The sequence below is a fragment of the Mytilus trossulus genome, chromosome 12, assembly GCF_036588685.1.
Source record: "Mytilus trossulus isolate FHL-02 chromosome 12, PNRI_Mtr1.1.1.hap1, whole genome shotgun sequence".
NCBI lineage: Eukaryota > Metazoa > Mollusca > Bivalvia > Mytilida > Mytilidae > Mytilus > Mytilus trossulus.
The window spans coordinates 26,115,338-26,130,578 of NC_086384.1; the positions used below are offsets into that span (position 1 = coordinate 26,115,338).

General features: G+C 29.8%; 2 protein-coding genes across 6 annotated transcripts in view; one reads left to right on the plus strand and one right to left on the minus strand.

Moving 5' to 3' along the window:
* LOC134693646 (uncharacterized) overlaps positions 1-15,241 on the minus strand; it is a 40,171-nt gene that overhangs the window by 22,531 nt on the left and 2,399 nt on the right. The window contains exon 1 of one of the 2 annotated variants that reach the window (XM_063554520.1): positions 2,537-2,664. The exons of the other annotated variant lie outside the window; for it this stretch is intronic. The gene's annotated coding sequence lies outside the window, so the exon portion shown is untranslated. Of the gene's footprint in view, positions 1-2,536; positions 2,665-15,241 lie in introns of those variants that run through there. 2 annotated transcript variants of the gene reach the window in all.
* LOC134693643 (activated Cdc42 kinase-like) overlaps positions 1-15,241 on the plus strand; it is a 140,946-nt gene that overhangs the window by 5,782 nt on the left and 119,923 nt on the right. The gene's annotated exons all lie outside the window — the stretch shown is intronic.

Sequence of the window (15,241 nt, forward strand, 5' to 3'; positions counted from 1 at the left end):
ACTACTCAACTAAATTCAACCAAACTTCAACTGAATGATCAGTAGGGTGTATAAAATAAAGTTTGTGCTTTATTTTCTATTTCGTCAAAAAACATGGCCGTCATGGCTAAAAATAGATCACAGGGTAAAATGCAGTTTTTGGCTTTTATCTCAAAAACTCCAGCATTTAGAGCAAATAAGACAATATGTTAAAGTATTTATTAGCTCAAGTCTACCTGTCCTGTAATTTTCAGACGAATTGGGTAACTGGTTTTTCAGGTATAATGCCCCTGAATTGATGATTTTAAAGAAATTTTGCAGTTTTTGGTTATTATCTTGAATACTATTATAGATACAGATCAACTGAACATTTAAATAAATTGAAAAGCCAAAATAATCATTGATGAGAGATTTAACCAAAAAAATTAAGGTGAGCGATTCAGGCTCTTGAGAGCCTCTTGTTTGATACACTTTCCAAATTTATTTCTTGATATTTAATGCATGAAATATTAAGAAGGGAAATGAAATTATATGTTAAAAAAAATTGGGTGCTGAATCTTTATGTTAAGTAGTGATTTGGTCCAGTTGAAAAAGGTCAAATTGTATTTCATCTGAAGCTGTCAAACTGAATTTACACCCCCTAAACACAGAATTGTCAATATTTTGAGTTAAAGCTGGTAGAAGTTTCTATAATTTTGATAGTATTTGTTCCACTAGTAGTATACTACAATGTAAAAATCTTTTTGAGATAGAGCAGGTGAATTTTTTTAAATTTGAATGTACATGTACCGGTATTGTCTAAAAGAAATGCACTAGGAAATAACTGTGTACTCAGGCCAATTAACGTTTTTTTAAGGGCACAACTTGAGAAAACTTAGTTTTTATTTGAGTTCATTGATTAAAGGGTCTAATTTAGAAACTGTAGATAAAATAAGAGACAAATGCCTATTGAGCTCTTGGTATCTTTTTATCAAATCAACTCTTATCCCTTGTGTTGCCTTTACCTTTAACTGTTAATTGAAATGACCTTGAGTTCCATTGCAAAATAATTTCTGGAAAAGGTACTTGATCTAATACTCGGATGATGTCCATTTCAAATTGATGAAGTTAATGGCAGTTATTGACAGTTTAATTAATAGAAATTTATTTCTATTGGAATTATGATATGGCATTACTAGTCGTTTGATTTTGATGGCTCTAGGACACATAGATCTCATCAATATTTATCACAGCCATGTTGACAATGTTGATAAGGTGCATTAATGTAGATTACGATCGTAACGGTCCATCAGTCAAAGGCATTGGGATTATGACACAGATTAAATGTAATTAACAGAGATCTTCTATGTTGAAATTATAGATTTTTTTTAAAAGTGATGATGACAGAATTTTTTTAACGACCTTGACTTAGCTATACAGCCCTGGCATGGCCGTTTTTTTAAGTGGCAGTAAACTTTTTTTGTGATTTTTATATGCAACTTTTAGCAGCTTGCGTGAAAAAGACATTAGTATTTTTATGATTTCTTTGTTTGAGAAGTAATGAGGCAATATTTTTCTAGCTTTTCATACTGAGAATTTGTCAGACATGAATAATTGTAATCTATCAAAAAAAATAAATTCTAAGGTGAAAAAAAACCAGGAAGCGATCAATTTTTTCATTTCAAGTTATCAGCGTTAATTCAGCATGGTATCTTATACTAATGAATAATGGATTTATAACTGTAAAATATAAACTTTATTTCATGGCATATTTTTTATTTTTATTGAAAGTTACTGGAATATCTTGAAAAGTTTCTGATAGAAAGAGATTTAAAATATCTGACTTTAAGAGAGTTACACCTGATTGAAATATAATACTCATATTCTATGTCAGTATCCTACATTTTAGGATCAAAGCTGCATCTGCATTTTGTACTTTTAAAACTTTAACTTTCAGTAACGTAACTGGTAGTTCTTTTAGTTAAGTACTTTATAGCCTTTGTCATAGTGTCCATCAGTTCAATAGTTGTTGTTTTATTTTTTTAAACTTTGTGCTAATCAAATGAGTTAAATCATTTTCAACTTATTTTTGTACACTTTGTCATGTCAGGGCCTTTACTGACTTACCTATACAGTATGTTTTCTCATTGTTGAAGGGAATACAGTTACCAAGTTTTGCTTGTAACATCTTATTCATTCTAATGGATCTATTGGATAATTACTAATTAGCAATCGCATGTCATCTCCTTATTTTTGAATGGAGAAGATGGACCTTTAATCTTCGCTAAATGGATGTTTTGACTATGAAACATGCATATAAACTGCAAATTTCTGTTAGGGATTTATTTTCAGCATATGTGCTAGATTTTTGTATCTAATGTACCGTAGCTGTTTTAGGCTGCCTGATGCAACAACAAATCAATCAAATATTTATAACCAGTGTTTAGGACCTCCCAGATTAGATCCCAATATTAAAAAAATACATAACATTTAAAATTATTACCAAAATCTTCAAAGTGAGTGAATAAGTACTTAAAGTAATTGATGTAGAATACCAGAAAAGTATAAAGTGACTCACATTTGGACTATTTCTTCAAAACACAGGTTGCTGATGACGTTTATTGATTGAATACATTACGTCCATATGTTGCATAAGAACATACATTTCCTGTGATAAGAATGGTCCATATTTAAATGCGTCGTTTATTGCATCCATTTTATATGCATCTATTTTTAGTAACTTATGTAAGTCATACTTTATTTTAGCTTTAAAAATGGTAATTTTTGAAATCTCAAGAAGAGATTTTATATGAATTTATAGGGTTAAATATACTTACCATGAAATTACATTTATATTATATAGAATATGTTTGCTTTCACAACATGTTCTCATCGCAATTACCTAGGTGATTAAAAATTACATCCATGAGATGTACTCACCTACGTCATAGTTCACCTGTGTAACATACACTAGCTTTAGTTTTAATTTGTCGTTTAATTGAATAATTTCAATTAAGTGAACAAAAAACTGAATTTATTCCAGGGGTGGTGGTGGATTGTGGTAAGTATATTTAACCCTATAAATTCATATAAAATCTCTTCTTGAGATTTCAAAAATTACCATTTTATATGAATTTGGTTAAATATACTTACCATGAAATTACATTTATATTATATAGAATATTTACTGATTAACAAGCAGTATTTCATTTGGTGGAGGATAAATTCTCTCACACACATACAATTTCAACATATAAAAAATTATGTGATTTTTTTATTTTTTTTTTTAAAGTAACTCCATTAAATTTTGTAAAATACGGATATTAGTAAAAACCGAAATTACTGAATTTATTATACAATGAAGCTATGCTGCATAACTATATGTATATCTATATGTATAAATACAAGTATGCAAAATTAATAGACTTGATGTAGAGTTGTCTCAATGGCACTCACATGTATATATATACCCCATCTTTCTATATCTGATAAATAAATAATCTGCAGGTCAGTATAGAAATAATTATATTAAAGCTCCTTCATTATGAGCTAAATGTGTTGTAATATTGATGCAACAGTAAATAAGCATTTATTTCTGAATAGGTTGTTCTTGTTGCTTGTACAAATCGACAAGAACTTAAATCCAACCTTAATTTCATTAATTCCACTCTGAAACTTAAGTTTATTTGGAAACATTATTACCTTTCCATTGTTTTCTCTATATTAATATAATAACAGATAATATATGATTGCTGTCGTCTTTTGATAACCTGATCAATATCACATCTTTCGAAATAAATTCTTTTCTACTTAATTAAAGAATTATAATCAATTAAAATATACTTTGTAAATAGGTGTCCTTAATACAATCAAAGTTTATTAAAGACTCAAACCAAAGTTGTTTCATGATTATGCTAAATCTGGATTAATCTTTAAACTTTTTTTTTAAAAGTTATAGTCCCTGAGAATTTGCTTCTCTGCTAAATATACTACTTTTAATATTTATAGATTTAGAATAAAATATTTTCATCAAGAGAAGTCTTGTACTATTGTATAATGACAATTCTCTAAACTGACTAAATTTTAAAAAACTGATAAAATTTCTATGAGTGATAGAACCTTTGAATACAATGTCTACCATTTCAACCATGAACAATATTTTTGTTTTGCATTGGACTACTCAAGTGTGAAAATACAGAAATGGACAAATCAGTGGAAAAGTTTCAGTATACATGTTTCCATTGATATACTGCTTCCACAGAATATTTGGATGTTGAGCTGAATTAAAGCCATGATTGTTGTCCTTATAAATCCAAAAAGAATGCTAACAGATGATTTTCTCCAGCTATGAAAAATCTGTCTAAAATAAAATGTTTTGATATATTTTTAATTAACATTTCACAACGGTTAACTTTCTAGAATATCTTGCCATGTACAGTTCCAAATTTAAGGAAACAAAAATTTGACATAATGAACAACTCTTGTATGTTGCTCTTGACAATTGTTTATATTTATTTGAGAAATTAATTCGCTATCAGAAATACTAAAATGCAACTTGTCAAATATAGTTCTATAGTTGTATTTAAAGAAAAACACTTGTTTGGCAATATGGAAAACACTTGTACTAACTTGCAGTATCCTTAAGTGTTCTTAGTTATTTCAGAAATGGTTTCACTATCAAAATGCTCATTTTATTTCTGTCTTGGTTCACCTCATCTGAATCCTATACATTCTGATATGATTCAATATATATCAACCAAACAGCTTTTGGTATATCATTTGGTTAACTTAGTCACTCAGAAGAATTTTGCATTTGTCCCCAGATTTGGCAAAAACAAAATTAATGTGATTTAAATAATCACATCTTTCAAAACAATATTGAATCAAAATTCAAAGTAATTGTTTAAAATAAACACATTTCAATTTTGTGTAGTATATTCTTGCATAAGATACTAACTCTATGCTATATATCTACAATGTATATTATTCTGGCTGGTAATATGGAAATTGAAAAGTGAATAATTACCATCAATTCCGAGATTAAAATCACATGCAATCGGAAAACCTTCCTGCATGTAGATAATACACAACTTGACTTTGACCAGACTAGATTTTTGTAACTTTATGCTTATAATGAGCAAAAATAAAAATAAACAGTGACATTTTAATATTTAGGTATAATATTAAGAAAATGTCTCGCATTTGATTTGATATAATCATGGAATTATCATACTATATTTTACTTCCATGTACTATTCTTAGACTATTGAAAGCTATTTGCTAACTATTAATCAGTCTTTTGAATAAATTGCTTTTCCTACATTTTGCTGTTAGATTAACTGCTTCTACACTGGTGCTAAAATTTGAGAACCAATTGAAAAGTATATATATTATATGTTTATATTGGTACATCATGTGTTACTCCAAAAAAAACTCTTCTTTTTTTTTTTTCTGCATCTCGTAAAGACTGACTAAATAAAGGTTTATATAAAGAGCTGTATAATAGATAGTTTCAAATCTTGAGAACTACTTCAATTTCCTAGACCTGATGATGTCTACCATTTTAAATAAATCAATGCTTTAAATCTTATTTATTTATTTACCAATATTTTACTAATTTTTGTACAAGATCTAAATTAATGATAATCTTGTTTCTGTAAATCAGCATATTTGAGTCCTCTATACTTCAGAATTCTGAATCAATATTTAACACTAGGAAAAACAATGTGTAGCCGTTGCATAAACTGTTGGGTTCTACCAATCTCACATTAAGAATAAAACAGACCCAATGAATGAATCCTTATAGCAGAAATTTGCCCATCTGTTGGCATTGCTTAGAAAACTTAAGATGTAAATTAAGGCATAATTTTCTATCTTTAAAAGAGCATCCAAACTCCTTTTGCTTTCATGATTGGAAGATATATGTATAATTTGACAGTGATTCCCATATAGTGAGGGTAAGATAGTCTCTTAAGTCTTACGTTATCACTTCTTTTTTGTGTACTCAAAACAAAACAGAATTAGTTCATATTATATTATATGCATTGGCAATGTACACTCTGAATTATGTAATCTATATACAAGCCATTACCTTGAATGAGTCTTTGTGAAATAACTCTTTATTCAATAGACATTCTAATGTTTACATAAAAACATATAAAAGCCTTTGTTTCCTTACTGCCGACAAAAACAAACAATTGGTTATAGCAGTTTATACTTTTAATATTCATGTTCTTCTTGTCATAAGTAAACTGACCATGAAATTTAATATTGTAAAAAGAGTTGTCACAAGCTATCAACTGTATTTAGAACAGTGCTCCATTCTTACTGTCTCCATGTCTGTTAGAGCATTGGAGAATTATTTATCAGTAAAAAAATAATTAATATTTACAGCAATTTGCTGTTCTGGAAAAATATTTCAGGCTTCTAAGAATTACTGTCCTGATTTAAACTGGACATATTTAAAAGAAGTATGTATTGGTATGCTTAAACTGCAATCACATTTGTATTGTACTAGATAACAATGTATTATTTTAGTGTCTTTAATATCTGTCTTGACTATTTCCAGACACTTGTTCAATATATTATCAATATGAACAAATATGTTAATTGACTAAACTGTTGGTTCATCACAAAAAACAATGTGCAACCAAAAAATAAGCTATGCTTGTGTTGTTTTAAAATATAATAAAAGTAGACATAATGTTCCCTGGTTGGAAGGATGTCTAGAAAAGTCAGATAGACCTGGACTTAAATTCATTAGTCTGATTCTAATTTATTTTATTTGCAACAATCATCCACGTGCAATTCTATGCTCCATAAATATCAATGTGCAATCAATAAATATAGTTATGATTTAATTTTATGTAAGATATCAAATCTGTATTTTATTTGAATGAATGCAACTTACAGATTCTAAATCATGCATGTTGTTCTAGTTCCTATGTTTCCTGTATGAAACATGTCAACATTAATCAAATAGACTTGGATAAAATCCCCATTCTATTTTTTAAAATTCTATAGTGATCCATTGAGCACGTTTTATTTTCAATAAATATGGTTCATGTTCCCTGAATGGAAAGTTAACCAAATAAACATCATCAGTTGTGGGCAAAATCCCTATTCTGATTGTGAAGTATTTATCAACTGTTAAAAACAGTATCACTGTTGGTCTACGCTCCCTGTATGGAACGTTTTCCAAATAAAACAATCAGAAATGGACAGATTTCCTTTCCTGATTGAAATTTATTGAACCAATTGAGGTTCTAGTCACAATAGTGGTATACGCTCCCATACGGACGTTTTCCACATTAAAATAATCAGATCTGGTCAAAATACCTATTCTGATTTTAATATAGTTATGTGTTTATACAGTCTCGTGTACCAGGTGTACACGTAACAGACTGCAAATTGTAAACAATCGACTGAACCAATTGAGGTTCTAGTGACAATAGTGGTATACGCTCCCATACGGACGTTTTCCACATGAAAAAACAATCAGATCTGGTCAAAATACCTATTCTAATTTTAATATATTGATGTGTTTACACAGTCTCGTGTACAGACTGCAAATTGTAAACAATCGACTTTATCCAAACTTTACACTCGACCCGTTTCGTAGCATTGCTCTAATGCAGTGAAAATCCGGTCACCTGAGCGTGAAAAAAGAAATAAACATCCGTTTAAATATATATCTTTTTAAAAAACGTAGCACTCACGTAACATGTCCGATTTTGACAGCTAAATTCTGCCTTTCCTCGGACCAGATTTAATGTTTGAAAATGGCGGCCAGTGGCGGATCCAGAGGGGGGGTTCCGGGGGTCCGCACCCCCCCTTTATTTTGGCCGATCAATGCATTTGAATCGGGATAATTTTGCACCCCCCCTTTGCCCTGGGCTAGCACCCCCCCTTTCGAAAATTCCTGCATCCGCCACTGGCGGCTAAACAAAGGTCATTTTCTATGTCGTCGTATTTCCAGACTCGTAAGCTGTAAAAATGACGAAAACGTGCATATCAGAAACTTGGCAGAAGCGCTGTATTCTGATTCACATTAAATTAATCGTATACCGATATTCCGAAAACAAATAATGTCTTTAAAGAACATAAGGATTTTCAACAGTAAACTGTTAAAAATCCTTGCCGACGAGAAACATGCGTTCTCTTGAACGCAAAAATTAAAACTAAAGCTAGTGTATGTTACACAGGTGAACTATGACGTAGGTGAGTACATCTCATGGATGTAATTTTTAATCACCTAGGTAATTGCGATGAGAACATGTTGTGAAAGCAAACATATTCTATATAATATAAATGTAATTTCATGGTAAGTATATTTAACCAAATTCATATAAAATATTGGATTTTAGATTATTTAAAACCTGCTGTTAAATTGACACAGAAAACAAAGTTATAATAAATTGCATCAAATCTTGATCTTCATACTGTAATAAGCATAAGAAAAGTTTAAGTCACCAGGCTCAGTTCTATTTTAATCGTTAGATTTCTTAAAAGGAAAGGGGGCGCATGGTCAGTGGCCAAGTGGTCTAAGTAGTTCTACAACTGTAATCATAAGCCAGTCAACATTGAGGTTGAGTTCAAATTCCTACACATACAGGTGTTTTCAACACCAAACTTCATTGTCTAGGATTGTCAGTTTTCCTATCAAAAGTCTGTGGTTATCTCAGGTTACTTTGGCTTTCTCCACCCATTATAACTGACAGCCACGAAATAGCAAAAAAATGGTGCTTAAAAGTGGCGTTAAAACACCAATAATTAATCAATTTCAAAAGGTATCCTATTTTACAAACATACATAAAGTATTTTTAACAGCCTAAATTATGACAAAATATAAATGAAAAAAAATTGATAGCTGACATCCAACTACATGTACAACCACTGAATGGCAGGCTCCTGAAACACCAATAAACTGTTGTTAGATTTAATAGAGAATAAAATATCATAAGTTAGTGATGATATTTAAGTGCATTAAAAATGATGCCCCATCATATCCATCTTCGCTAGCCAAGGGTAACAATCCAATCCCGCTCTCTTCACCCTTGGCGGACTGAGATAATATTTCGGAGACACAAGGTAAGGATTTTTATTGGTTGCAGTAGTAACTCGCTGCATCCAATCCAAAAGCACCTATAACATGATCACGTGTAAATGTAGAAAGTGTTTGTAAACAATTGCCACGTGTTTATTGCGCAACAAGTTTTTATATCACTAAACATACGACTATATTTAGTGACAACTGGAATGTTTTAAATCAACTAATAGAAATTTCTGCGTATGTTTCATGCACAAATGCATGAATGTTGACGTATATTTTCGTTTCCGGCTTTTCCAAGAGGGTAGAATCTAGACGCTACCGTGTTTTTACCTCCAAATTAAAGAGTTCAAATGCTACCATTGGTCAAGAATAGTGTATTTGGAATGGGTGTGAATTTAATCTTCCAATAGATGGCGCAACATTGATATCACAAATGTTGGCTCAATCTGCAAAGGGTGAAGAGAGGGGGATTGGAATGTAACCCTTGGCTAGCGAAGATGCATCATATCTTATTAACAAGTTTTATTATGTCTCAGACAGAAATCCATACCCCTTGAGAAATGTTGTTCAAGGAAACCTCATACTCCCTAAACCAAAAACAGAATTGTTCAAAATATCTTTTATGTATTTTGGACCATTCTTGTGGAATAATTTGCCACTACTGTTAAGAAATATTACAAATATTAATTCTTTCAAATACAAAATAACAGATCATTTATTGAAATCAACCTAGCTGTATAAATAATATTAAAAACTGATCATGTCATCATGTTTATTTTTTCATCCCATTTTACAAAGTTGTACATGTATTGAACATTTTTATCATACTTGACTTTTTATACTAATGTATGCAATGCACATGTTTGCATTTTGTTTGATTTTTATACACCCGTCAAAATTATACGCCTGTCAAAATTTTGACGGGAGGTATTATGTTATACAAATGTCCTGTGTCAATCCCTCCGTCCGTCCGTCTGTCCAGCGTAAACATGTGGCGTCGTAGCTTAAGAATGACTTATCCAAATTTCATGAAATTTATTATAGTTGTTTCTTATGATGGTCAAATGATCTGTATACTTTTTGGTGAAAATAAGATTAAAACTTTTTGAGTTACAGCACTTTGTAACTAAAACAGGGGTGTGTAATTTTTCACATGTCGCACAATATTTTTGATTATTGCTTAAAACTTTACACACTTCTTAGTTATATTAATTTTAAGATCTGTATACTTTTTGGTGTTGATTCAAAATTTCATTTTTGAGTTATTGAGTATTTTGTAAAAAAGGGGGAGGGGGTTTTTACATGTCGCGCCGTATCTCAAAAATGATTTATGATTATTGCTTAAAACTTTACACACTTCTTTGTTATATTAATCTTAAGATCTGTATACTGTTTAATGATGATTTAAAATTTCATTTTTCAGTTATCTAGTATTTTGTAAAAAAAGGGGGAGGGTATTTTTACATGTCGCGCTGTATCTCAAAAACGATTTATGATTATTGCTTAAAACTTTACACACTTCTTTGTTATATTAATCTTAAGATCTGTATACTCTTTGGTGATGATTTAAAATTTCATTTTTCAGTTATTTAGTATTTTGTATAAAAGAGGGAGGGTACTTTTACATGTCCCTCCGTATCTCAAAATCAATTTATCAGTATGGCTTAAAACTTTACACACTTCTTTTTACATTAATATTAAGATCTGTATACTTTTTGGTTTTGATTCAAAATTTTATTTTAGTGATATTTATTTTTTTGGAAAAAAAAGAGGGGGGGGGGGGTATATGTCCCTCCGTATCTCAAAAACAATATATGGTTATTGCTTAAAACTTTCTCAGAAATTATTTATGATTATTGCATTAAGTTTTCTCACAAGACGAGGGGCGTATCATGCGCTCATGGTGCAGCTGTTTATTCATGATGAGTTCTTCAGGGAAGATTAGTTATATAGCTAACTGCGTAACCCTCTTAAAATAAAGTATTGTTGTTGTTGTTGTTGTTGTTGACCTTTTGGAAAGCATATACAGAATGAGGTGTGGTTAAAAATGTTGACGAATTGGTCAACCATACTCCTCATCAGGGACAATTGTGTAACTCAACATAAGAGCAAACTGGACTCATATAGCTTCCTTGAGAAGTATTTTACTTTATCTTTCAAGCAAGGTTTTCCGGTTTGAATGTTTTTACACCAGTAATTTTTGGGGCCCTTTATAGCTTGCTGTTAGGTGTGAGCCTAGGCTATGTGCTGAAGACTGTTCCTTGACCTAATGGTTTAATTTTATAAATTGTTACTTGGATGGAGAGTTGTATCATTGGCATTCATACCACATCTTCCTATATCTTTTTAAGGGAATAGGCATTGATAAACTCCAATAGAATCAAATGGGATTATGATAAGTTAACAAATCCAATAATTTGTGTCGTGCTTATAATTTGTTGTGTATTTTTCAAAGCTTAATTTAGTTCTACTTTACTTAATGAGGATAGTGGATATAAAAAGATTGCCAATGAAAAAACTCTTCACAAGAGACCGAATGTCAGACACAGAAAATATAACTAAAGGTCACCCTACGGCTGTCAAAAATGAGCAAAGCCCATACTGCCTAGTTGGCTATAAAAGGCCAAGAAATGACAAATGTAAAAAAATTCAAACAAGAAAACTAAGGGCCAAATTAATGTACACAAAAATGTAACACAGAAACAAAAACCAAGCACTAAATTTCTGCAGGAATTTCTCGCTACATTGAAGACCTGTTAGTGACCTTCTGCTGTTGTCATTTCTATGGTCGGGTTGTTGTCTCTTTGACGCATTCCCCATTTCCATTCTGAATTTTATCTTGACTTGGGACAGGCACAATGTTGCTTTGTTTGTTCATTTGTCCTACATTCCGACCCACTTTTGTATCTGCAATTGATTATGAGCTGTCCAACTAGTTGACAATAATAGTTGGTGAAACTTAACAGTCAAAATTCCTATCTGGTGCAGCAAAATTGGTACATTAGTGTCAATCACTTACATAATCTTACTTATTAAAAACACTTTTATCTTGTCTATTTCTTCATGTGAATGATTTTTGGGGTTTACATTATTTTGGCATAACATACATGGAGTTTGTCATTCATAATATTTGCACACTATAGTACACATATGTATCTGCTTCCCCTTAATCTCTAATCTAAACTATATAAAGCCTTTGTGTAGCAACTATTTTGTATTTTTAACAAAAATCTTTTCAAAATTTTTCTTAGAAAGCCTTGGATTTCACTAGGGTGCTGAAGATATCATGCTGCGAACTTTGCTTTTAGTACCTTTAATTTCGTTTTGTTGTTTATATTTTGGTAAATTAAAAAAAAGTGGAAAAGTGAAATACCAGTTTCTTAAAGTTTTTAGCACAAATTTTAAGAAACTTTTAATATTTATATATTGAAACCTTTTATTGATAAATGAATTTACAAACTTTAGATTATTCATGGAGATAAAACGTGAAAAATTAATATATTGATTAATAAATTACATCAAATCAAAAGCATCGCAACTTATCCGTTTAAAAAAGATGTATATAAAAATTATTGCAATTATAGTCAATACCATCAAAGGAAAAACTACAAAATTTACATAATAAAGTAATTTAGAGGATTGTCCAGAAAATCTCATTCCTGTGGGGTATTCTAAATACTTCCCAAAATAATACAATTCCTACACACTATTGTCAATGATAATTAAACCAGTTCAAAAACAGATTCATTTGTATGATAATACCATTTTATATACAACTTTCTTTTCAATAAAGAATGCAGTTAAAAAAATCATGAAAGTGACAAGAATCATTCAATAATGAGAAGCCATTTTATTTAAGGTCTAAGGACTGAAAACATTTTGTTTTATGACCAGAGGTTAATGTTATAATCAAAGCAATGTTCATGGCTTACACTTTAGAGATTTTATTTTTTATGTGCTATAATTTACTTTTATCTTTTCTTTGTATGCTTACTGACATCTGTTTTGGGGCTATTGTATATATATTTTTTTAATTTATGTATTTCTCTTTTTAGTTATTTTGTATATGTCTCCCTCCATCATGTCCATGTACAGTAAATGTAAATGCATAAACATGTCTCTTATTCCTTAACATGTATGCCATCATAAATTTGTACTTCATTTTGCAATATCATACTGCTTTGTTTACACCAACTTGTATTTATATTGTATCTTACTCTGTAAACTTGTATTTATATTGTATCTTACTCTGTAAACTTGTGTTTATATTGTATCTTACTCTGTAAACTTGTATTTATATTGTATCTTACTCTGTAAACTTGTATTAAGTTTTTAGAGAGTAAAATATCTACTATACTTTACAGATAAATTCATCTATTTTTTTTTTTATCATTTTTACCAATGTTTATAATTACATTTTAAATATTTACTAAATTTGAGTAACTTTGACCTACATTTTTAGCATGGTTGTCAAACTTTCATTTGTTATAAGGTCAAGTTTAAAAAAAAATCTCTATATCAATTCAGTGCTAATAAACCCTTTCAATCATTGTAACACCATAATATGCATTATTAATATCAATTGAGGCACTGTGACCTACATACCCCAATAAAGCACAAACATTTTCTATGACCTACATTCCTTTACAGTAACTTCAGGCCAAACTGTAATTAATACATGCAATTTGAATTGTCCAGATCTTCAATACATATTTTCTCAACTTTATTCTTTAATTTAAGTTTTAGTTTTTAATTGAGTAATTGATTGATCAAAGCAAGTAAATGCATTAAATTTCCTTCAAATTTGCATATATAGGGAATCACTGAAGCATGACTGGATGAAAAGTTCTGTATCCACCACTGAAAAAGCATATATTGTTTATCTGGAATAGTTGTGTTTAATATTTTTACTATAGCAGATTTGATAAAATATTTTTCAGTATTGTTCTTGAAAGCAGTTTGTACAATATTTCGATTTTAATTAATGATTTCTTACCCAAGGGTCATGTTAACTATGCTTTACATAAATATTTTAGACAGTTTTTCTAGACATCATATTTAAACAATGAGAAAAATACAATATTTTATCCATAAAATGAATGGACTCAGCATGGACATTTTAAACCTAGTATTATATTGAATGAATTTAAAATTTATTTCTCTGTAGTAGTATTGACATATAAATCAATGGAAACATATTTCAGTGCAATGAATTCATATATCGTATCAATGAATGAAGTATTAGATGTACAATATAACTCAAATTTCAAACTAGTGACTGAAAAAAAAGTATAAATTGTTGTATGTATTTGTGAATGTATCAAGATCAATGGACCGATATTTCAAATATTTATTTTATTTAAATGCTTGCATGGTTTACTCTATTAAACATGTTAAACGATAATTATGTTGCGTAATTTCATGATAGATTTTACTGAAGTGAACCATTTGTACAGAGTGATACTGAAGTAATAAGTTTGTTTTATTAATGTACTGTTAGATCTTTGTCTGTCATTAAAAATTAATGTTTTCAAAAATAAATAAAGAATGCATTTGCAATTGCAATTTATGTTAAAGGAATATTTATACAGTACATAGCATGATGAGCATTATGTATCTTTTTTATTTTTAATTTTAATGTATCATTACTAAAGCATATTTTTATAAGTTTTGTGTTATATTTAGTTTTTAAGTATTATGTTAATTCATTTGTATATATGTCTCTATACAATTGTACTTTGGTATATACACCTATCAAGACTTCTATTAAGATGCTGTTTTATTATGGAGCATGGTGACAATTATGTAGACACCCTGATTTACATTTCATACATTATTAAGTTTTGGTATTAATGTTTTCAATCATATTCTCAAGAAGACAAATACTAATAATGTTTCATAATAGAAATTACTTCAGTGGGATAAAAAAAAAATGATCTTGATCATTATACAAATTTCATAAATGCAAGTGAGCAAATTTTTGAAGTTTTTGGTTCAGTGACTTTAAATTCTGCCACTGCCAATCTGTATATTTATTCTTCAAAAGTTGCTTCCCTTTTGTTAGGTTTTTGTGAGAGTTGTCTTTATTGCCAGCTAACCACATCATTTGGAAAAACTTAGATAATTTCTCATTTTAGGTAAACATCTAATTTCAATGGCAAAGATAATACATATCATTGTAACCATTATATTTTGTAATACTACAGGAAAAGAAAATGTCCAAAAGAAAGT